Consider the following 23,498-nt stretch of genomic DNA (forward strand, 5'->3'; position numbering starts at 1 on the left):
GTGTTGAATTTTGTCAAAGGCTTTCTCTGCATCTATTGAGATAATCATATGATTTTTATCTTTCAATTTGTTAATGTGGTGTATTACATTGATTGATTTGCGGATATTGAAGAATCCTTGCATTCCTGGGATAAAGCCCACTTGATCGTGGTGTATGATTTTTTTTAATATGTTGAATTGTTAAAAATTCAAACACCTGGAGGCTAAAGAACACGCTTCTGAATAACCAACAAATCATAGAAGAAATCAAAAAAGAAATCAAAATATGTATAGAAATGAATGAAAATGAAAACACAACAACCCAAAACCTATGGGACACTGTAAAAGCAGTGCTAAGGGGAAGGTTCATAGCATTACAGGCTTACATCAAGAAACAAGAAAAAAGCCAAATAAATAACCTAACTCTACACCTAAAGCAATTAGAGAAGGAAGAAATGAAGAACCCCAGAGTTAGCAGAAGGAAAGAAATCTTAAAAATTAGGCAGAAATAAATGCAATAGAAACTAAAGAGACCATAGCAAATATCAACAAAGCTAAAAGCTGGTTTTTTGAAAAAATAAACAAAATTGACAAACCATTAGCAAGACTCATTAAGAAACAAAGAGAGAAGAACCAAATTAACAAAATTAGAAATGAAAATGGAGAGATCACAACAGACAACACTGAAATACAAAGGATCATAAGAGACTACTACCAGCAGCTCTATGCCAATAAAATGGACAACTTGGATGAAATGGACAAATTCTTAGAAAAGTATAACTTTCCAAAACTGAACCAGGAAGAAATAGAAGATCTTAACAGACCCATCACAGGCAAGGAAATCGAAACTGTAATCAAAAATCTTCCAGCAAACAAAAGCCCAGGACCAGATGGCTTCACAGCTGAATTCTACCAAAAATTTAGAGAAGAGCTAACACCTACCTTACTCAAACTCTTCCAGAAAATTGCAGAAGAAGGTAAACTTCCAAACTCATTCTATGAGGCCACCATCACCCTAATTCCAAAACCTGACAAAGATGCCACAAAAAAAGAAAACTACAGGCCAATATCACTGATGAACATAGATGCAAAAATCCTTAACAAAATTCTAGCAAACAGAATCCAACAACATATTATTCCTTTGTTTTCAATTTCCTAACTCAATCTGCTGCTGCTGCTAAGTCACTGCAGTCGTGTCCGACTTTATGCGACCCCATAGACGGCAGCCCACGAGGCTCCGCCATCCCCGGGATTCTCCAGGCAAGAACACTGGAGTGGGTTGCCATTTCCTTCTCCAATGCATGAAAGAAAAGTGAAAGTGAAGTCGTTCAGTCGTGTCCGACTCTTCGGGACCCCATGGACTGCAGCCTACGAGGCTCCTCCGTCCATGGGATTTTTCCAGGCAAGAGTACTGGAGTGGGGTGCCATTGCCTTCTCCCTAACTCACTCTAATTATGTCAATAATATGTACTCCTTTTTTCCCAAGGATATTAAAGCAATTGATGTATTATCTTTCTTGCTTGTTCTCACAAATCATGGTGAGATATTATTACTCCAAGGTTTTAAAAGGGGGTAGATATTATTTAAAGAGAGTAGATAGTGAAATGGGAAAGCATTGAAAAACTTCAGAAGCATGAGGCCAGGTGTCTAGTCTCTAGATATGTTGCCAACACCACGTACTTTGAGGTGGACTGACTTCATTTCTGCCTCACATTGTCATCACAGAGTCTGTGTAAGAATTTTCATCACTCTAACCCTTACCTCCTTTGGATGTGACCCTGGGAAACCACTTTTATTTAATTGGTCCTACTTTTCTCTGTTGGGAAATATGTAAAAGTATTATTTGTATCACTCTCAGACTTTTACATAATATAATGAATATTTATATATTTAAAATTCATATACTGTTAAGAGCATGAGTGGTTCCATGAGTTTCCTGGGGCTGCCCTAACAGTGCCACAAACCAGATGGCTAAACAACAGAAATTTACTCTCAGTTTTGAAGGCTGGGAGCCCAAATTCAAGTGCCACCAGGTTGAGCACCTTGAAGCAAATATCTGACCCATACCTCTCTCCTTGGCTTACAGATGGCATTCTTTCTGTGTCCATGTCAGTGTCCAAATTCACCTTTTGTATAAAGACATGAGTCATATTGGATTAGGGCTCACCCTACCCTAGTTTGACTTCACTAATTACATCTGCAATGACTGCATTTCCAATTAAGGTGACACTCTGTAGTACTGGGTGTTAAAACTCCAATATCTTAAAAAATAAAATAAAACTTCAAAAAACCAAGAGTGGCCTTATCATTGCAACTGAACCTTGACTACCTGGGAGGGCAAAAGTAGTCTAGCAGTTTCCCATGCTTGTTCAGCTGGGGCAGCAAGAAGGGACACTCTTCCACGTGCTCCATGACCTTATCAAGCAGCCCTACTTGTTTCATTTCAAGTATCTGAGGAGCCTCAGGCCCTGGTGGATGGAAGTGATCTTTCATACTGGTAAAAACACACCCAGCACAGGCAGAATATGTGCTGCAGACCCTGCTTCACATTTATCAGTGGGACCAGTTGGTGAGGCTGAGATCTTGATATCTGGTTGGCCTTATACATCCTTAACCGAGAGATATATTCAAAAGGATCATGAATTTGACTGACTATCACTGCTAACTCCAGGCTCAAAGTCTGGGACCTGAAACAAACAAAAGCTCTGAGAAGATACTAGCCTCAGCTGGGACCCAGTAGAGCCTCCTCAACCCCATGCATTGCAACCCATAACAGTAACCTAGAAAATATCACACACCATGAGGGTTAGTGTTTCAGTTGCATTTCGAAGTAAGACTTTCCCTTTATCCTGGATACACTCTTGATACTTGGATTCTCTAGTGGCATTCAAGATCAAAGTCCTCTCCCAAGAGGACCTCTTACATTCACTGTGAACAATACAGGGTACAGGCCAGTGCTTCTGAGCATGTGGGTGGCCTGTTGACTGGCAGCTTTGGTATCACTTGGGAGCTAGTAAGAAACTGAGACTCTTGGACCTCATCTCAAACCTTTTGGATCAGAATCTCCCAGGGAGGCACCGGGGATTCTGGATTTCACAACCCCTTCAGGTGATTCTGATGATACCAAATTTTGGCATTCTGGGTGAGGCAGATCAGACTGTAGCTAGGGTATGGAATAAAAATCACATTGCTGTAGGATCACAGCCAATGAAGAATAATCTTCTGTTATGACTTCTGACGGTCTCAACAATGTTATGCATTCTTTAGGTTACTAATGCTCTTGAACAGTCTTTGTATAGTCTTCCTGCCTTCCTCAGCTATTCCCCCAAAGATGATTACAGAAGGCCTTTCCTTTGCAATAGCCAAAAGCCATCTTGCATATTGAAAATTGGAAACTTTAAATCTTTCCATCTTTCTATCATCTATCTATCTACCTATCAAATCCACAAAGTGTAACAAGAAATGCCTCTACTAGACTATTATTCTGACCATTTAAAATGTATATATTAATACCTTCACTGAGTATAAACCAGCAGGGAATTCAAGAAAAATATATTTTGGAATTATTCAAAATATATCAGTGGCAAGACATCTGATCTGGGTTTTTGATAAGTTTTGTTTATTTAAAAGAAACCAAATATTTATAGATATGTGTATAGGTACAAGTTAGTAATATACATCTATTTCCTTGCTCAGTCAGATAAGAATTCCTAAAAGCAGATTCCCCAGAATCAATAATTCAAATATTGGTTTTCAATACCATTCTCCAATAAAAAGAACCAGAAATCATTAAAGAAATAGCTATTTGTAGGACTGGGGCAAAAAATATAGATGAGCCTATAGCATCTTGTAGTGCAAGGAAGAAAAAAAATGCTAACACACACATACAAACAAAACAATGGTGGTATATCAAAGGGACACATGAACCAACTAAGAGACATTGCAATTATCAAAGTTGGAAATTTCGAGCAATAAAATAAAGTATGTTATTATAACCCACACAAAATACATATCCATGCATCTCCACTGATACAAATGTGATTAAATAAATAAATAGGAGAAAGGACAAATATTCTGTGCATAAGAATTCCAAGTAATTTATGCAGATATTAATGCCCAGGCATTAATCTAATACTCCTCAAGTGTGGAGTACTTTTAATAACTTCTTTCCAATGAATTCAGAGTAAAAAGGAAGGCAGAGGGTAATTTTACAGAACAGACATCTGACAAATACATCTTCAACCAGGAGATGGAGATAAACATTAACAGTCCTATAATGTTGGTGATACATATTCTTGATATAATGTGATGAAAATGGCATTGTACCTCTGATGTCTTCCTCCCCAAATCAAATATCCTCAGACTAATAAATAAGAAAACATCAGGCATTCACAATCAAGGAATAGTCTAGATAACTTACCAATACTTCTTGAAACTGTCAAGGTCATCACAAATAAGGGAAGCTTTAGAAACTGTCAGAACCACTAAAAGCCAATGTAGTATCCTGATTGGGATCCTGAAACAGAAAAGGATGTTATGAAAAAAATGTGGAAATCTAAATAAAATATGGTCTTTATCTCAGTATTGTCTCACCAATTATAACAAATGGACCATATTAATGTAATATGTTAATAATGGAAACTAGAGTAGAAAATATATGAACTTACGAAACATCTTCACAGTTTTTCTTTTTTTTTCATTTATTTTTATTAGTCATAAATCTAATACTGTTATAAATTGAAAGTTTATTTTTTAAAAATGGTGCATTATAAAAGTGAAGTTCTTCTTCCAATGGTTATTGAGTGGCTTGCAGCACACCAAATCTCTCACTGAATTGAAATGAAAAAAATGGATAGGGTAATATTAAAATCTGTTTTAAGACAGGTGTTGAAACAACCATAACCTGAGGGGACAAAGTCCTGAAGAAGTGGACATCACACAGAGAGGCAAACCCACATTTTATTATTGTTTTATCTTTTGGAACATTTGCATGACTGACAAGACTTAGCAGCAGCAGCTGAGCATCTAGAAATAGAATATGAATCAAACAATATAGGTAGAGCCTGGGGGAGGGGGAGGGAAGTGCTATGAACAACTAGCTCCTTGTGTTGGAGTATCAATCAGATTCAATAATTAGAGGCCCTATGGTCAGACAGTTAGACTGAGGAATCCCTTTACATAAAAAATTAAGATGAAAGAATCTTTGGGTGGTGATGTGGCAAAGCAGTGGCACCACAGCAAGCCCTTCTGGATGAAATTAAAGAAGAACCTGACAATGTTCAAGTGATTCAGTGGTAAAAGACTCCACCTGCCAGAGCAGGAGATGTGGCTTCAATCCCTGAGTTGGAAAGATCCCCTGGAGGACAAAATGGCAACACACTCCAGTATTCTTGCCTGGAAAATTCCATGGACAGAGGAGCCTGCTAGGCTACAGCCTATGGGGTTGCAAAGAGTTGGACATGACTAAGTGACTGAGCGCACACACACACACACACTTTGAATTGAATGAACTTAGGTTCATCCATTCAACAAATATTAATTCAATGTTATAATTATGAGAATAATAATGAGCTAGCAATTTTGTTCATAAGTCATGTTTAACTTTTGGCTAAGTGTAAGCTATCATGCTATGGAATTTATTTGTATTAAATCATTTTTCCCATAAATTTAGTCCAGTGGGTTAGGTAATACTATCTTTTTAGATAAGGAAATTGAACCTGAGAAAAATTAAATAATTTGTTCTTAAAAACTAGGATTGCTAGCATTCTGTCATTCCTGCGGTGGACCCTGTTCCTTGCCTTCCTTTCTTACAGCCTGGGGGTTGTGGGCAGCGTCTTGTATTCCAGCTGGTTGCTTGAGTGGCCTGGCAGGGGGTGGGCCAGGAGCACGTGGAGGACCCTGTGGACTGGAGAGAGGCACATAGCATGGCCGAAAACTGAGAGCCAGTTGGGGTGGTCAAGGCTGAGCCCGACCCAGTGGAATACACCTTGTAGAAGCGCCTTCCCCACGGCAGACCTGGAGGCCCAGAGACATTTATATCTATAAGAAGACTGGCTTTATGGTCCAGCTGGCCTGCTGCCAGAAACTGCTGGGCAGGGGGGAGGGTGTGGGGCCCAAGGGTCAGAATGCCTGTACTGAGATCTACATCCACCACTTGGGCCTGCCTTTCAACCGTGCCATCCACATTGCCCTACAGCTGCAGGCTGGCAGCCTCAGGTCTTTGCACAAGGCTGCCAGTACCTCCACCGTGGAGCTTGTGGGTGAGCAGGAACCAGGGACTGATACAGGAGAGCCAGTGACCCAGATCTGCAAACTCAGCAAACCACATCTGCGTTTTCAGAGTCAAACTCAAGTAATTGAAATGAGGCTGGCTCACCTTAAGCACCCACCCGCCAAAAACTAGGTTCATATGTGGCTCTTCTTGTCCTGATTATTGTCATGGACCTTCTACCAGAAAAAGCCTGTCCCCTCACCGCCTAGAGAACTCTGAAATAGTGTCTTTTTTTGGGTCCAACCAGTGGGTCTTCCTGAATCTCTGTGGTCTGTAACCATTGTCCTATACAATAAAAAGTTTCAAGTTGTGTTGGTGCCTGGCCACCTCACTGCAAAAAAAGAAAAGGAACCAGGAGCACACTTGTTTCCGTCTGCTGTCAGAAGCCATAGTCTCTCATGTGTTATGTTAACTGTGCTGGGTGTTGAATGTACAGAGGTGGAAAAACAGAATTCCTGCCTATAGTGGACATGGTCCTTTTGGTCTAGTGTGGGAGGAGGAGGGATGTTAGACATTAAACAGATTATCACCCAAAAAATATGAAATGATGTATTATGACAAGTGCTGTGAGTGAAAGGGGATGGGAGAGCCTACAGCAGGGAAACTAAATTCCAGTTGGGGGCCAGGGTTTGAATTCACTATTGTAATTAGGTTATATTGTATCTGTACATTTATGAGGGAGAGAGCATGGGTTTGAAACAGCCTTAGGTTTGATTCCCATCTGTGCTCTTGGTATTTTTGTGACCTTGCACAAGTTGATGAATGTCTCTAAACCTCACTTTTCTCATCCATCGGCAGCAGCTGGTGCCAAGGACAGTGGTGAATTAATGGGGTGGTTTCTAATCTTTGACATTTAATATTCCACAGAAATGGCACAGTAACTTTGGGAAGTGATACATCAGTTATTTTGCTAATTACAGGGAGATTAAAAATATAATTAGAATTTATTTTCACCATTCTTTCAAAAAAGTAAGACTATTTTTAAAAATTTTTTTGAAATATGTAAGGCTGACAAAACATGGTCCACTGGAGAAGGGAATGGCAAACCACTTCAACATTCTTGCCTTGAAAACCACATGAAGAGTATGAAAAGGCAAAAAGATATGACACTGACAGATGAACTCCCCAGGTCAGTAGGTGCCAAATATGCTACTGGAGAACAGTGGAGAAATAACTGCAGGAAGAATGAAGAGATGGAACCAAAGTGAAAACAATGCCCAGTTCTGGATGTGACAGGATGGAAGTAAAGTCCAATGCTGTAAAGAACAGTACTGCATAGGAACCTGGAATGTTAGGAATGAATCAAGGTATATTGGAAGAGGTCAAACAGGAGATGGCAAGAGTGAATATCAACATTTTAGCTATCACTGAACTAAAGAGGGCTAGGATGTGTGAATTTAATTCACATGACCATTATATCTGCTATTTTGGGCAAGAATTCCTTAGAAGAAATGGAGTAGCCATCATAGTCAACAAAAGAGGCCAAAATGCAGTGCTTGGGAGCAAATGATCTTCGTTCATTTCTAAGGCAAACCATTCAGTATCATAGTAATCCAAGTCTATGGCCCAATCAGTAAAGGTGAAGAAGTTGAAGTTGAACGGTTATATGAAGACCTATAAGACCTTCTACAACTAACACCCAAAAAAGATGACCTTTTCATTATAGGAGACTGGAATGCAAAAGTAGGAAGTCAAGAGATACCTGGAGTAACAGGAAAACTTGATCTTGGAGTACAAAATCAAGCAAAGCAAAGGCTAACAGAGTTTTGCCAAGAGAATGCACTGGTCTTAGTAAACAGCCTCTTGCAACAACACAAGAGAAGACTCTACACATAGACATCACCATATGGTCAATATCAAAACCATATTGATTATATCATTTGCAGCCAAAGATGGAGAAGCTCTATATAGTCAGCAAAAACAAGACCAGGAGCTGCCTGTGGCTCAGATCATGAACTCCTTATTGCCAAATTCAGACTTAAATTGAAGAAAGTAGTAAAAACCATCAGAACATTCAGGTATGACCTAAATCAAATCCCTTACATTTATACAGAGGAAGTGACAAATAGATTCAAGGGATTAGATGTGATAGACAGAGTGCCTGAAGAACTATTGACAGAGGTTTGTGACATTATACAGGAGGCAGTGATCAAGACCATCCCCATGAAAAAGAAATGCAAAGGGGCAAAATGGTTGTCTGAGGAGGACTTAGAAATGGCCAAGAAAAGAAGAGAAGTGAAAGGCAAAGGAGAAAAGGAAATATATACCCATCTGAATGCAGAGTTTCAAAGAATAGCAAGGAGAGATAAGGAAGCCTTCCTCAGCAATCAATGCAAAAAAATAGAGGAAAACAGTAGAATGGGAAAGACTAGAGATCTCTTCAAGAAAATTAGAGGTACCAAGGGAACATTTCATGCAAAGATGGGCAAAATAAAGGAAAGAAATGGTAGGGACCTAACAGAAGCAGAAGATACTAAGAAGAAGTGCCAAGAATACACAGAAAAGCTATACAAAAAAGATCTTCATGACCCAGAAAACCACAATGGTGTGATCACCAACCTAGAGCCAGACATCCTGGAATGCGAAATCAAGTGGGCCCCAGGAAGCATCACTATGAAAACAATTAGCGGAGGTGATGGAATTTCAGTTGAGCTATTTCAAATTCTAAAATATGATGCTGTGAAAGTGATGCACTCACTATGGCAGCAAATTCAGAGAACTCAGCAGTGGCCACAGGACTGTAACAGGTCGGTTTTCATTCCAACCCGAAAGAAAGGCAATGGCAAAGAATATTCAAACTACCTCACAACCGCACTCATCTCATATGCTAGCAAAGTAATGCTCAAAATTCTCCAAGCAAGGCCTCAACAGTACATGACCTGAGAACTTCCAGATGTTTAAGCTGGATTTAGAAAAGACAGAGGAGCCAGAGATCAAATTGCCAACATCTGTTGGATCATCAAAAAAGCAAGAGAGTTCCAGAAAACATCTACTTCTGCTTTATTGACTATGCCAAAGCCTTTCACTGTGTGGATCACAACAAACTATGGAAAATTCTGAAAGAGATGGGAATACCAGACCACCTTACCTGCATTCTGGGAAATCTGTATGCAGGTCAAGAAGCAACAGTTAAAACCAGATATGGAAAAACAAACTGGTTGCAAATTGGGAAAGGAATACATCAAGGCTGTATATTGTTACCCTGCTTATTTAATTTATATGCAGAGTACTGCAAAATGCCAAGCTAGATGAAGCACTAGCTGGAATCAAGATTTCTGGAAGAAATATCAATAACCTCAGATATGAAGATGACACCACCCTTATGGCAAAAAGCGAAGAACTAAAGAATCTACTGATGAAAGTGAAGGAGGAGAGTGAAAAGGTTGGCTTAAAACTCAACATTCAGAAAACAAAGATCATGGCATCTGGTCCATCACTTCATACAAATAGATGGGGAAGCAATGGAAGTAGTGACAGACTTTATTTTTGGGGCTCCAAAATCACTGCAGATGGTGACTGCAGCCGTGAAATTAAAAGACACTTGCTCCTTGGAAGAAAAGCCATGATGAACCTAGACAGCGTATCAAAAAGCCAAGACATTACTTTGCCAACAAAGGTCCATCTAGTCAAAGCTATGTTTTTTCCAGTAGTCAGTTATAGATGTGAGAGTTGGACTATAAAGAAAGCTGAGCACCAAAGAATTGATGCTATTGAACTGTGGTGTTGGAGAAGACTCTTGAGAGTTCCTTGAACTGCAAGGAGATCAAACCAGTTAATCCTAAAGGAAATTAGTCCTGAATATTCATTGGAAGGACTGGTTCTGAAGCTGAAGTTCCAAAACTTTGGCCACCTGATGTGAATAACTGACTCATTAGAAAAGACTCTGATGCTGGGATAGATTGAAAGCAGGAGGAGAAGGGGACGACAGACGATGAGTTTGTTGGATAGCCTCACCGACGCTATGGACATGAGTTTGAACAAGCTCCAGGATTTTGTGATAGCCAGGGAATACTGGTGTGCTCCAGTCCTTTGGGTCACAAAGAGTCACAAGTGAGCAACTGAACTGAACTGATGGTCAGAGGAAGTAACGGGAAATCAACTCTACACTACATTCAATTTTTAATCTTGATACTGAAAAGGGGTTTAAGAAAGCAAGGAAAATGTCTCTGAGGAGCAGAATAGAGCCTTAACATCTTTCAGTATGGGAGAAAAAATTATCATTGAGAGGTACCAGAAGAAGAGAAATGAACACCCCAAGGTCTCAGGTAGAATTCCTAAAGGATTATCTCCAGAACAAAAGTGAAATAGACAAGAAACAAACTTCTCAAATTACAACTCAGCCTTGAACTTCCCTAATCCATGACCATGTTGAAGTGATTAGCCCAAAACTTGTTGATCAAAAATAAAAAGAATGAATTACCCTTGAAATATGATATAAAAAAAATACTATTTTCAGTATAAAGTGTGTGCCATTGTCAAATAAGCAAAACCAATAGGAAAAATAATAGGATATAGACACAGTTCCACAGGTCATTAAGACACTAGAGTTAACCATCAAAGACTTTACTATGGAAATAACTAATATTTTTAAGAGAAGAGAAAAGACTATAAGTGAAAATACAGATAATGTCACCAGAAAACAACTTTAAAAAAACATTCCAATAGATTTTTTAATATCAAAAATTTTTTTTGCTTAAAACACCTCACATTTATTATCTTTGTCTTTTATTTTTTATTGAAGGATAATTGCTTTACAAAATTTTGCTCTTTTCTGTCAAACCTCAACATGAATCAGCCATAGATATACATATATCCCCTCCTTTTTGAAACTCCTTCCCATCTCCCTCCCCATCTCACCCTTTGGGTTGACACAGAGCCCCTGTTTGAGTTCCCTGAGCCATACAGCAAATTCCCATTGGCTATCTGTTTTACATATGGTAATGCAAGTTTCCATGTTACTTTTTCCATACAACTCACCCTCTCCTCCACTTTCCCCTTGTCCATAAGTCTATTCTCTATGTCTGTTTCTCCGTTGCTGCCCTGTAAATAAGTTCTTCAGTACCATTCTTCTAGATTCCGTATGTATGTGTTAGAATATGATATTTATCTTTCTCTTTCTGACTCACCTCACTCTGTATAATAGGTTCTAGGTTCATCCATCTCACCAGTACTGATGCAAATGCATTCATTTTTATGGCTGAGTAATATTCTACTGTGTATATGTACCACGATTTCTTTATCCATTCATCTGTTGATGGACATCTAGGTTGCTTCCACATTCTAGCTATTGTAAATAATGCTGCAATGAACAATGAGATACATGTGTATTTTTCAATTTTTGTTTCCTCAGGGTATATGCCTAGGAGTGGGATTGCTGGGTCATATGTTGGTTTTATTTCTAGTTTTTTTAAGGAATCCCCATACTGTCTTCCCTTATAACTTCCCTCATAACTCAGTCTTCATACTGTCTTCCCTTGTAACTCAGTCGGTAAAGAACCTGTCTGCAACTCAGGAGATCCAGGTTCAATTCATGGATTGGGAAGATCTCCTGGAGAAGGAAATGGCAACCCACTCCAGTATTCTTGCCTGGAGAATCCCAAGGACAGAGAAGCCTGGCCATGGGGTCGCAAGATTCGGACACAACTTAGCGCCTACACCACCACCACCACCACCACCATACTGTCTTCAAGAATTTTAATTACAAATACAGAAGATAGGGGAGTTCCAAGAAGGTTGAGGAGCAAGTGTATGTGGAGTTCATCTCTCTCCATGACTGCATCAGAAATACATCTCTACTTGCAGCAATACTCACAGAACACTGGCTGAACACTACCAGGAGACCTGATCACCAGAAAGGACCATATAGATCCACATGTAACTGAGTAGGAAGGAAGAGAGAAAGCAGCACCTGATTTGCACCCTGGGGTGAAGAATGGAAGCATTTGAGGCTGTCAAAAGAGAATGAAGCAGCTGATCCGTGAGTCTGGATAAAGTGAGAACCACACAATCCATGTACATGCCCAACATACACTGGACTGGGATGCATGCTCATTGTTGTGCATGGGCCTGGGAGGGAGCCTATGAATTGGAAAGCAATCCCCAAATAAGCACTGCTACCAGCTGTGGGAAGACAGCCTGAGGGAAGAGGAGGGAGGAAATACGCAAGATGGAATGCCTTTGGAGGAAAACTAGACTGCCATGGAAGCAGGGCACTGCCGTTGAGTCACATGCAGGGAGTGGAACCACACCTGTAGCCTCTCTCTCCCCACATGCCATCAGCTGCCATCGGAAGGTCTGGTCAGCCCTGCACATTGAGTGCCTGCCACTGGAGACAAGAAAAAGGCTCCCAGTAGGGCAATATCTCTTGCACCCATGGCCATTGAGTTCCCTGCTCACCTGGCTCCACGGATGTTCCCCAGATTTAAGCAGTTATGCCATCTCCACACCCTGTCCCCACTGGAGCAGACCCAAGTCCTCCAGGGCAGCCTCAGAAACAGACTCTTGTGAGTGGCCCAAATGCAGAGGTGAACTGGTTTTCATGTGAAACAGATAATAACTGTAAATGTAAGTAACTGGCTTTTCATCATTTTATTGTGGACACATTGCTAAATACACAAATACACACTAACCAGTTGCATCCTGGCTATGATTCTGTACTGACTTTACCTGTTGTCAGAGCTTTGTAATCTAGATAGATTGACAGAAAATAAAAACTGCTGAAAGTTCAAAAAAAGAAAAAATGCAATGTGTGTCCCCACAAAAGAAAACGCTCTACTTCTGATACCTATGGACATTGAGGGTAAGCAAATGAGGGAGCAGGACCAGATGCCCTCACAGAGCCTACAGCAGGCCCAGAACCCAGCACCCACCCCAGCATTGAAGGGCCTCCGAGCAGGCATAGGTAGACTGTGGCTCATGGTGGGAACAGGACACTGAGAGCTGAGACCCTGGGAAAACATTTATTATTATTTTTATGCTTTGATTCATTATGTTTTTGGTTCTGTTTTCTTTTCTTTTTAGTTTTTATTTTATTTTAAATTAATTAATTAATTAATTTTACTTTACCATATTGTATTGGTTTTGCCATACATTGGCTTGACTCCGCCATGGGTGTACATGTGTTCCCTATCCTGAACCACCCTCTCACCTCCCTCCCCATCCCATCCCTCTGGGTCATCCCAGTGCACCAGCTCCGAGAACCCTGTATCATGCATCAAACCTGGACTGGCAATTCATTTCACATATGATAATTTACATGTTTCAATGTCATTCTCCCATATCATTTTACCCTTGCCCTCTCCCACAGAGTTCAAAAGACTGTTCAATATATCTGTGTCTCTCTTGCTGTCTCGCATACAGGGTTATCATTACCATCTTTCTAAATTCCATATATATGCATTAGTATACTGTATTGGTGTTTTTCTTTCTGGCTTACTTCACTCTGTATAATAGGCTCCAGTTTCATCCACCTCATTAGAGCTGATTCAAATGTATTCTTTTTAATGGCTGAGTAATATTCCATTGTGTATATGTACCACAGCTTTCTTATCCATTCATCTGCTGATGGACATCTAGGTTGCTTCCATGTTCTGGCTATTATAAACAGTGCTGCGATGAACATTGGGGTACACGTGTCTCTTTTAATTCTGGTTTCCTCAGCATGTATGCCCAGCAGCGGGATTGCTGGGTCATATGGCAGTTCTGTTTCTAGTTTTTTAAGGAATCTCCACGCTGTTCTCCATAGTGGCTGTGCTAGTTTGCATTCCCACCAACAGTGTAAGAGGGTTCCCTTTTCTCCACACCCTCTCCAGCATTTATTTCTTGTAGACTTTTGGATAGCAGCCATTCTGACTGGCGTGTAATGGTACATCACTGTGGTTTTGATTTGCATTTCTCTGATAATGAGTGATGTTGAGCATCTTTTCTTGTGTTTTTTAGCCATCTGTATGTCTTCTTTGGAGAAATGTCTGCTTAGTTCTTTGGCCCACTTTTTGATTGGGTCTTTTATTTTTCTGGAATTGAGCTGCAGGAGTTGCTTGTATATTTTTTAGATTAATTCTTTGTCCATTATTTCATTTGCTATTATTTTCTCCCATTCTGAAGGCTGTCTTTTCACCTTGCTTATAGTTTCCTTTGTTGTGCAGAAGCTTTTAATTTTAACTAGGTCCCATTGTTTATTTTTGCTTTTATTTCCAATATTCTGGGAGGTGGGTCATAGAGGATCCTGCTGTGGTTTATGTCGGAGAGTGTTTTGCTATTTTTCCTCTAGGAGTTTTATAGTTTCTGGTCTTACATTTAGATCTTTAATCCATCTTGAGTTTATTTTTGTGTATGGTGTTAGAAAGTGTTCTAGTGTCACTCTTTTACAAGTGGTTGACCAGTATTCCCAGCACCACTTGTTAAAGAGATTTTCTTTTCTCCATTGTATATTCTTGCCTCCTTTGTCAAAGATAAGCTTTCCATAGGTGTGTGGATTTATCTCCAGGCTTTCTATTTTGTTCCTTTGATCTATATTTCAGTCTTTGTGCCAGTATCACACTGTCTTGTGGCTTTGTAGTAGAGACTGAAGTCAGGCAGGTTGATCCCTCCAGTTCCATTCTTCTTCCTCAAGATTGCTTTGGCTATTCAAAGTTTTTTGTATTTCCATACAAATTGTGAAATTATTTGTTCTAGTTCTGTGAAAAATACCGTTGGTAACTTGATAGGGATTGCATTGAATCTATAGATTGCTTTGGATATTATACTCATTTTCACTATACTGATTTTTCCAATCCATGAGCACGGTATATTTCTCCATCTATTTGTGTCGTTTTTTATTTCTTTCATCAGTGTTTTATAGTTTTCTATATATAGGTCTTTTGTTTCTTTAGGTAGATTTATTCCTACGTATTTTATTCTTTTTGTTGCAGTGGTGAATGGAATTGTTTCCTTAATTTCTATTTCTGTTTTCTCATTGTTAGAGTATAAGAATGTAAGGGATTTCTGTATGTTAATTTTATATCCTGCAAATTTACTATATTCATTGATTAGCTCTAGTAATTTTCTGGTGGAGTCTTTAGGGTTTTCTATGCAGAGGATCATGTCATCTGCAAACAGTGAGAGTTTTACTTCTTCTTTTCCTATCTGGATTCCTTTTATTTCTTTTTCTGCTCTGATTGTTATGGCCAAAACTTCCAAAACTATATTGAATAGTAGTGGTGAGAGTGGGCACCCTTGCCTTGTTCCTGACTTTAGGGGAAATGCTTTCAATTTTTCACCATTGAGGATAAAGTTTGTTGAGGGTCTGTCATATATAGCTTTTATTATGTTGAGCTATGTTCCTTCTATTCCTGCTTTCTGCATTTTTTTTTTAATCATAAATGGATGTTGAATTTTGTCAAAGGCTTTCTCTGCATCTATTGAGATAATCATGTGGTTTTTATTTTTCAGTTTGTTGATGTGGTGTATTACATTGATTGACTTGTGGATATTGAAGAATCCTTGCATCCCTGGGATAAAGCCCACTTGGTCATGATGTATGATCTTTTTAATACGTTGTTGGATTATGTTTGCTAGAATCTGGCTAAGGATTTTTGCATCTATGTTCATCAGTGATATTGCCCTATAGTTTTCTTTTTCTTTCTTTCTTTTTTTTTTTTTTTTGGTGGCATTTTAATCAGGTTTTGGTATTAAGGTGATGGTGGCCTCATAAAATGAGTTTGGAAGTTTACCTTACTCTGCAATTTTCTGGAAGAGTTTGAGTAGGATAGGTGTTAGTTCTTCTCTAAATTTTTGGTAGAATTCAGCTGTGAAGCCGTCTGGTCCTGGGTTTTTGTTTGTTGGAAGATTTCTGATTACAGTTTCCATTTCCGTGCTTGTGATGGTCTGTTGAGATTTTCCATTTCTTCCTGGTTCAATTTTGGAAAGTTGTACTTTTCTAAGAATTTGTCCATTTCTTTCAAGTTGTCCATTTTGTTTGCATATAGTTGCTGATAATAGTCTCTTATGATCCTTTGTGTTTCTGTGTTGTTTGTTGTGATCTCTCCATTTTCATTTCTAATTTTGTTGATTTGATTTTTCTCCCTTTGTTTCTTGATGAGTCTGGCTAATGGTTTGTCAATTTTATTTACCTTCTCAAAGAACCAGCTTTGGGTTTTGTTAATTTTTGCTATGGTCTCTTTTGCTTCTTTTGCATTTATTTCTGCCCTAATTTTTTTAAAGATTTCTTTCCTTCTACTAACCCTGGAGTTCATAATTTCTTCCTTTTCAAGTTGCTTTAGGTGTAGAGTTAGGTTATTTATTTGACTTTTTTCTTGTTTCTTGAGGTAAGCCTGTATTGCTATGAACCTTCCCCTTAGCACTGCTTTTACAGTGTCCCATAGGTTTTGGGTTGTTGTGTTTTCATCTTCACTCGTTTCTATGCATATTTTGATTTCTTTTTTTTATTTCTTCTGTGATTTGTTGGTTATTCAGCAGTGTGTTGTTCAGCCTCCATATGTTTGAATTTTTAATAGTTTTTCTCCTGTGATTGACATCTAATCTTACTGCATTGTGGTCAGAAAAGATGACTGGAATGATTTCAATTTTTTTGAATTTACCAAGGCTAGATTTATGGTCCAGGATGTGATCTATCCTGGAGAAGGATCCTTGTGCACTTGAGAAAAAGGTGAAATTCATAGATATCAATTAGGTCTAACTGGTCTATTGTATCATTTAAAGTTTGTGTTTCCTTGTTAATTTTCTGTTTAGTTAATCTATCCATAGGTGTGAGTGGAGTATTAAAGTCTCCCACTATTATTGTGTTATTGTTAATTTCCCTTTTCATACTTGTTAACATTTGTCTTACATATTGTGGTGCTCCTACGTTGGGTGCATATATATTTATGATTGTTATATCTTCTTCTTGGACTGATCCTTTGATCATTATGTAGTGTCCATCTTTGTCTCTTTTCACAGCCTTTTTTTAAAAGTCTATTTTATCTTCTATGAGTATTGCTACTCCTGCTTTCTTTTGGTCTCTATTTGCATGGAATATCTTTTTCCAGCCCTTCACTTTCAGTCTGTATGTGTCCCTTGTTTTGAGGTGGGTCTCTTGTAGACAGCATATATAGGGGTCTTGTTTTTGTATCCATTCAACCAGTCTTTGTCTTTTGGTTAGGCATTCAACCCATTTACATTTAAGGTAATTATTGATAAGTACGAACAATAATGTACTTATTGCCATTTACTTTATTGTTTTGAGTTCGAGTTTATACATCCTTTCTGTGTTTCCTGTCTAAAGAAGATCCTTTAGCATTTGTTGAAGAGCTGGTTTGGTGGTGCTGAATTCTCTCAGCTTTTGCTTGTCTGTAAAGCTTTTGATTTCTCCTTCATAACTGAATGAGATCCTTGCTGGGTACAGTAATCTGGGTTGTAGGTTGTTTCCTTTCATCACTTTAAGTGTGTCCTGCCATTCCCTTCTGACCTGAAGAGTTTCTATTGAAAGATCAGGTGTTATCCTTACGGGAATCCCCTTGTGTGCTATTTGTTGTTTTTCCCTTGCTCCTTTTAATATTTGTCCTTTGTGTTTGATCCTTGTTAATTTGATTACATGTGTCTTGGGGTGTTTCGCCTTGGGTTTATCCTGTTTGGGACTCTCTGTGTTTCTTGGACTTGGGTGACTATTTCCTTCCCGATTTTAGGGAAGTTTTTAACTATTATCTCCTCAAGTATTTTCTCATGGTCTTTCTTTTTGTCCTCTTCTTCTGGGACTCCTATGATTCGAATGTTGGGTGTTTCACATTATCCCAGAGGTCTCTGAGGTTGTCTTCATTTCTTTTAATTCTTTATTCCTCTTTGCTTCATTTATTCCAACCATTCTATCTTCTACCTCATTTATCCTATCTTCTGCCTCCATTATTCTACTCTTGGTTCCCTCCAGAGTGTTTTTGATCTCATTTATTGCATTATTCATTATATATTTACTCTTTTTTATTTCTTCTAGGTCTTTGTTAAACCTTTCTTGCATCTTCTTGATCCTTGTCTCCAGGCTATTTATGTGTAACTCCAATTTGCTTTCAAGATTTTGGATCATTTTCACTATCATTATTTGGAATTCTTTATCAGGTAGACTCCCTATCTCCTCCTCTTTTGTTTGGTTTGATGGACATATATCCTGTTCCTCTACCTGCTGGGTATTTCTCTGCCTTTTCATCTTGTTTAGGTTGCTGTGTTTGGGGTGGCCTTTCTGTATTCTGGCAATTGGTGTTTCCTCTTTATTGTGGAGATTCCTCGCTGTGGGTGGGGTTGGACGGGGAAAATGTGGAACGCTTCACGAATTTGCGTGTCATCCTTGCGCAGGGGCCATGCTGCTTTTCTCTGTATCATTCCAATTTTAGTATATGTGCTGCCGAAGCGAGCACAGTTCTGTTTTCTTTTTTGGTTTTCTTATTTATTTTTTCTCTGTTGTTATGGTTGTTGTTTTGTTATTATTATTATTATTTAATCTTTTGGGATGCTTTTAGTCACAGGTCCTATTTTTCATATACTTCTGCTTTTATTTGGTTTTCTGTTGTTCTGATTTTTTTGTTTTCTTTCATTTCTTTTTCACTTTTTTCTTTGCTTTTAAAATATATATCAGTTCAGTTCAGTCTCACAGTCATGTCTGACTCTTTGCGACCCCATGGACTGCAGCACGTCAGGCTTCCCTATTCATCACCAACTCCTGGAGCTTGCTCAACCTCATGTTCATAGAGTTGGTGATGCCATCCAACCATCTCATCTTCTGTCATCCCCTTCTCCTCCTGCCTTCAGTCTTTCCCAGCATCAGAGTCTTTTCCAATGAGTCAGTTCTTTGCATCAGGTGGCCACAGTATTGGGGTTTCAGCTTCAGCATCAGTCCTTCCAATGAATATGCAGAACTGATTTCCTTTAGGATTGACTGGTTTGATCTCCTTGAAGTCCAAGGAACTCTCAAGAGTCTTTTCCAGCACCACCACAGTTCAAAATCATCAGTTCTTCAGGGCTCAACTTTCTTTATAGTCCAACTCTCACATCCATAATTGACTACTGGAAAAACTATATCTTTGACTAGAAGGATATTTGTTAGCAAGGTAATGTCTTGGCTTTTTAATATGCTGTCTGGATTGGTCATAGCTTTTCTTCCAAGAAGGAAGACTTTTTTAGTATCATGGCTGCAGTCACCATCTCCAGTGATTTTGGAGCCCCCAAAATAAAGTCTGTCACTATTTCCATTGTTTCCCCATCTATTTGCCATGAAGTGATGGGTCTGGATGCAATGGTCTTACTTTTCTGAATGTTGAGTTTTAACCCAACATTTTCACTCTCTTCTTTCACTTTCAGTAAGAGGCTCTATAGTTCTTCACTTTCTGCTATAAGGGTGGTGTCATCTGCATATATGAGGTTATTGGTATTTCTTCTGGCAATCTTGATTCCAGCTTGCACTTCATCTAGCCAAGCATTTCACAGGATGTACTGTGCATATAGATTAAATAAGCAGGGTGACAATGTACAGCCTTGACGTACTTCTTTCCTGATTTGGAACCAGTGTGTTCTTCCATGTTCAGTTCTAACTGTTGCTTCTTGACCTGCATACAGACTTCTAAGGAGGCAGGTAAGGTGGTCTGGTGTTCTGACCTCTTGAAGAATTTTGCACAATTTGTTGTGATCCACACAGTCAAAGGCTTTGGCATAGTCAATAAAACAGAAATAGATGTTTTTCTGGAACTCTATTCCTTTTTTCAATGATCCAACAAATGTTGCCAATTTGATCTCTGGTTCCTCCTACTTTTCTAAATCCAGCTTGGACATCTGGAAGTTCACATAGCACGTACTGTTGAACCCTAACTTGGAGAATTTTGATCATTACTTTGCTAGCAAGTGAGATGAGTGCAATTGTTCAGCATTTTGAACATTCCTTGCTATAGCACTTCTTTGGGATTGGAATGAAAACTGACCTTTTCCAGTTTTGTGGACACTGCTGAGTTTTCCCAATTTGCTGGCATAGTGTGTGCAGCATTTTAATAGAATCATCATTTAGGATTTGAGATAGCTCCACTGGAATTCCATCATCACCACTAGCTTTGCTTGTCATAATGCTTCCTAAGTCCCACTTGATTTCACATTCCAGGATGTCTGGCTCTAGGTGAGTGATCACACCAGAGTGGTTATCTGGGTCGTGAAGATCTTTTTTTTGTATAGTTCTTCTGTGTATTTTTGCCACCTCTTCTTAATATCTTCTGCTTCTGTTCATTCCATACAATTTCTGTCCTTTATTGTGCCCATCTTTGCATGAAATGTTCCCTTGGTATGTCTAATTTTCTTTATGAGATCTCTAGTCTTTGCCATTCTATTGTTTTCCTCTATTTCTTTGCACTGATCACTGAGGAAGGCTTCCTTATCTCTCCTTGCTGTTCTTTGAAACTCTGCATTCAGATGAGTATATCTTTCCTTTTCTCCTTTGCCTTTCACTTCTCTTCTTTTCTCAGCTACTTTTAAGGTCTCCTCAGACAACCATTTTGCCCTTTTGCATTTCCTTTTCATGGGGATGGTCTTGATCACTGCCTCCTGTACAATGTCACCCACCTCTGTCCATAATTCTTCAGGCACTCTATCACATCTAATCCCTTGAATCTATTTGTCACTTCTACTGTATAAATATAAGGGATTTGATTTAGGTCATACCTGAATGTTCTGATGGTTTTTCCTACTTTCTTCAATTTAAGTCTGAATTTGGCAACAAGGAATTCATAAGGAGTTCATGATCTGAGCCACAGTCAGCTTCTGTTCTTGTTTTTGTTGACTGTCAGACTTCTGAGAGTCCCTTGGACTGCAAAGAGATCCACAGTCCATCCTAAAGGAGATCAGTCCTGAGTGTTCATTGGAAGGACTGACGTTGAAGCTGAAACTCCAGCACTTTGGCCACCTGATGCAAAGAACTGACTCATTGGAAAAGACCCTGATGTTGGGAAAGATTGAAGGCAGGAGGCGAAGGGGACGACAGAGAATGAGATGGTTGGATGGCATCACCGACTCGATGGACATGAGTTTGGGTAAACTCCGGGAGTGGGTGATAGACAGGGAGGCCTGGCGTGCTGCAGTCCATGGAGTCGCAAAGAATTGTAAACGACTGAGTGACTGAACTGAACTGAACTGTCAGAGCTTCTCCATCTTTGACTGCAAAGAATGTGGTCAGTCTGATTTTTGTATTGACCATCTGGTAATGTCCAGATGTAGAGTCTTCTCTTGTGTCATTGGAAAAGGGTGTTTGCTATCACCAGTGCATTCTCTTGGCAAAACTCTGTTAGCCTTTGCCCTGCTTCATTTTATACTCCAAGGCCAATTTTGCCTGTTATTCCAGGTATCTCTTGACTTCCTACTTTTGCATTTCAGTCTCCTGTAATGAAAAGGACATCTTTTTTGGGTGTTAGTTGTAGAAGGTCTTGTAGGTCTTCATAGAACCATTCAACTTCAGTTTCTTCACCTTTACTGATTGGGGCATAGACTTGGATTACTGTGATACTGAATGGTTTGCCTTGGAAACAAACAGAGATCATCCTGTCATTTTTGAGATTGCACCCAAGAACTTCATTTTGGATTCTTCTGTTAACTATGACTAAAATGTATATAGATCCTTTAAATATAGTTTCAACTTTGCTTCTCTGTTGTTCCTTTTTTTTTTTCTTACCATTTTCATGTTTTCATTTTCTTTGCTTTATTTTTCACTTGGCACTATGCTTCAGTTTTTTGTTACCTGTTTAATTCTGCTTTTTTGTTTTTAATTCGTGGATTTCTTCTTTCATTTTATTTTTTGTTTGTTTGTTTGTTTGGTTGCTGTCTTGTACTTTGCTTTCTTTGCTTCTGTTTTCACTTCTTGTGTGTGTGTATTTCTTTGTTCTTGTTTCTCTTTGTTTGATTTTACTTTTATCATGTGTCTTTTTTACGACTTTTTTCTTTTGTTGTTGTTTTGTTTTCCTTTTTTTAAAACAATTCCCCTTTATTGCTCTGATGAATGATTTGTGGTGTCTTGGTTCCCAGACCAAAGTTCAGGCCTGAGACTCTAGGGTGAGAACAAGTCCAGGACAGTGGACAGTCAGATAAGTCTTGGCCCCTGGGAATATAAACTGGTGACAGCTCCCATTACACCATCAAAATCAATGTCGTGACTCCACCCAACTGCCTGAAGAACACAGTGCCAGACTCCTATGCCAAACCACAAGCAAGACAGGTACACAAACCCTATCATTAGCCAACAGTCCTAATAAAGTCATACTAAGCCCATAGATACCCCAAAGTACACCTCTGACATGTCCCTGCCCATCATTGGAAAAAATTCAGGTCCACCCACCAGAACACAGGAACCAATCCCTCCCACCATGAAACTTTCACAAGAAACTAGACCAACCTCACTCAATGAGGGCAGAGACCAGAAACAAGATAAACAACTTTACAGCCTGAGAAAAAGAGAGACCTGTAACACAGTAAGCTAGACAAAATAAAAAGAGATATATCATTAGGATGGCATGAAGTGTTAGTTGTTCATTCACATCCAACTCTTTGCAATCCCATGGACTATATAATATAGCCTTCCAGGTTCCTGCGTCCATGGAATTCTTGAGGCAAGAATACTGGAGTGGGTTGCCATTCCCTTCTTTAGGGGAACTTCTCAACCCAGGGATTGAAACAGTGTCTCCAGCATTGCAGGCAGATTTCTTTACCATCTGAGCTACCAGGAAAGCCCCCATTGGGATGAAGAAGGAAGACGAAAACCCACAAGACCAAGTAAATAAAGGGTAAATAGGCAATATATCTGAAAATGAATTCAGAGTAATGATAATAAAAATTATCCAAAATCTTGAAAATAGAATGGAAAAAAATGCAAGAAACATTTAATAATTGTCTAGAAGAATTATAGAATAAGCAAACAATGATGATTCACACAATAACTGAAATTGAAACTACTCTAGGAAGAATCAATAGAAGAATACACTGAGGCAGAAGAACAGTTAAGTGAGCTGGAAGACAGAATGGTGGAAATAACTGCTAAGGAGCAGAATAAAGAAAAATGAGTGAAAAGAATTGTGGACAGTCTCACAGACCCCTGGGGCAATATCAAATGCATCAACATTTGAATTATGGGGATCCCAGAAGAAGAAAATGAGAAGAGTCTGAGAAAATATTCAAAGAGATTATAGTTGAAAGGTTTCTTAACATGGGGAAAAAAAATAACCAAATTCAGGAAGTACAGAATCTCATACAGGAGAAACCCAAG

General features: G+C 39.0%; 1 protein-coding gene and 1 non-coding gene across 2 annotated transcripts in view; one reads left to right on the top strand and one right to left on the bottom strand.

Annotated features, from left to right (window-relative positions):
- The window catches only part of LOC122454822 (gamma-aminobutyric acid receptor subunit gamma-3), a 774,851-nt gene that overhangs the window by 649,926 nt on the left and 101,427 nt on the right, over positions 1–23,498 (top strand). The gene's annotated exons all lie outside the window — the stretch shown is intronic.
- Positions 18,524–18,630, bottom strand: LOC122419958. Its single transcript, XR_006263158.1, has one exon. It is a non-coding gene; the product is annotated as a U6 spliceosomal RNA (small nuclear RNA).

This window comes from Cervus canadensis, chromosome 17, assembly GCF_019320065.1.
Source record: "Cervus canadensis isolate Bull #8, Minnesota chromosome 17, ASM1932006v1, whole genome shotgun sequence".
Lineage (NCBI taxonomy): Eukaryota > Metazoa > Chordata > Mammalia > Artiodactyla > Cervidae > Cervus > Cervus canadensis.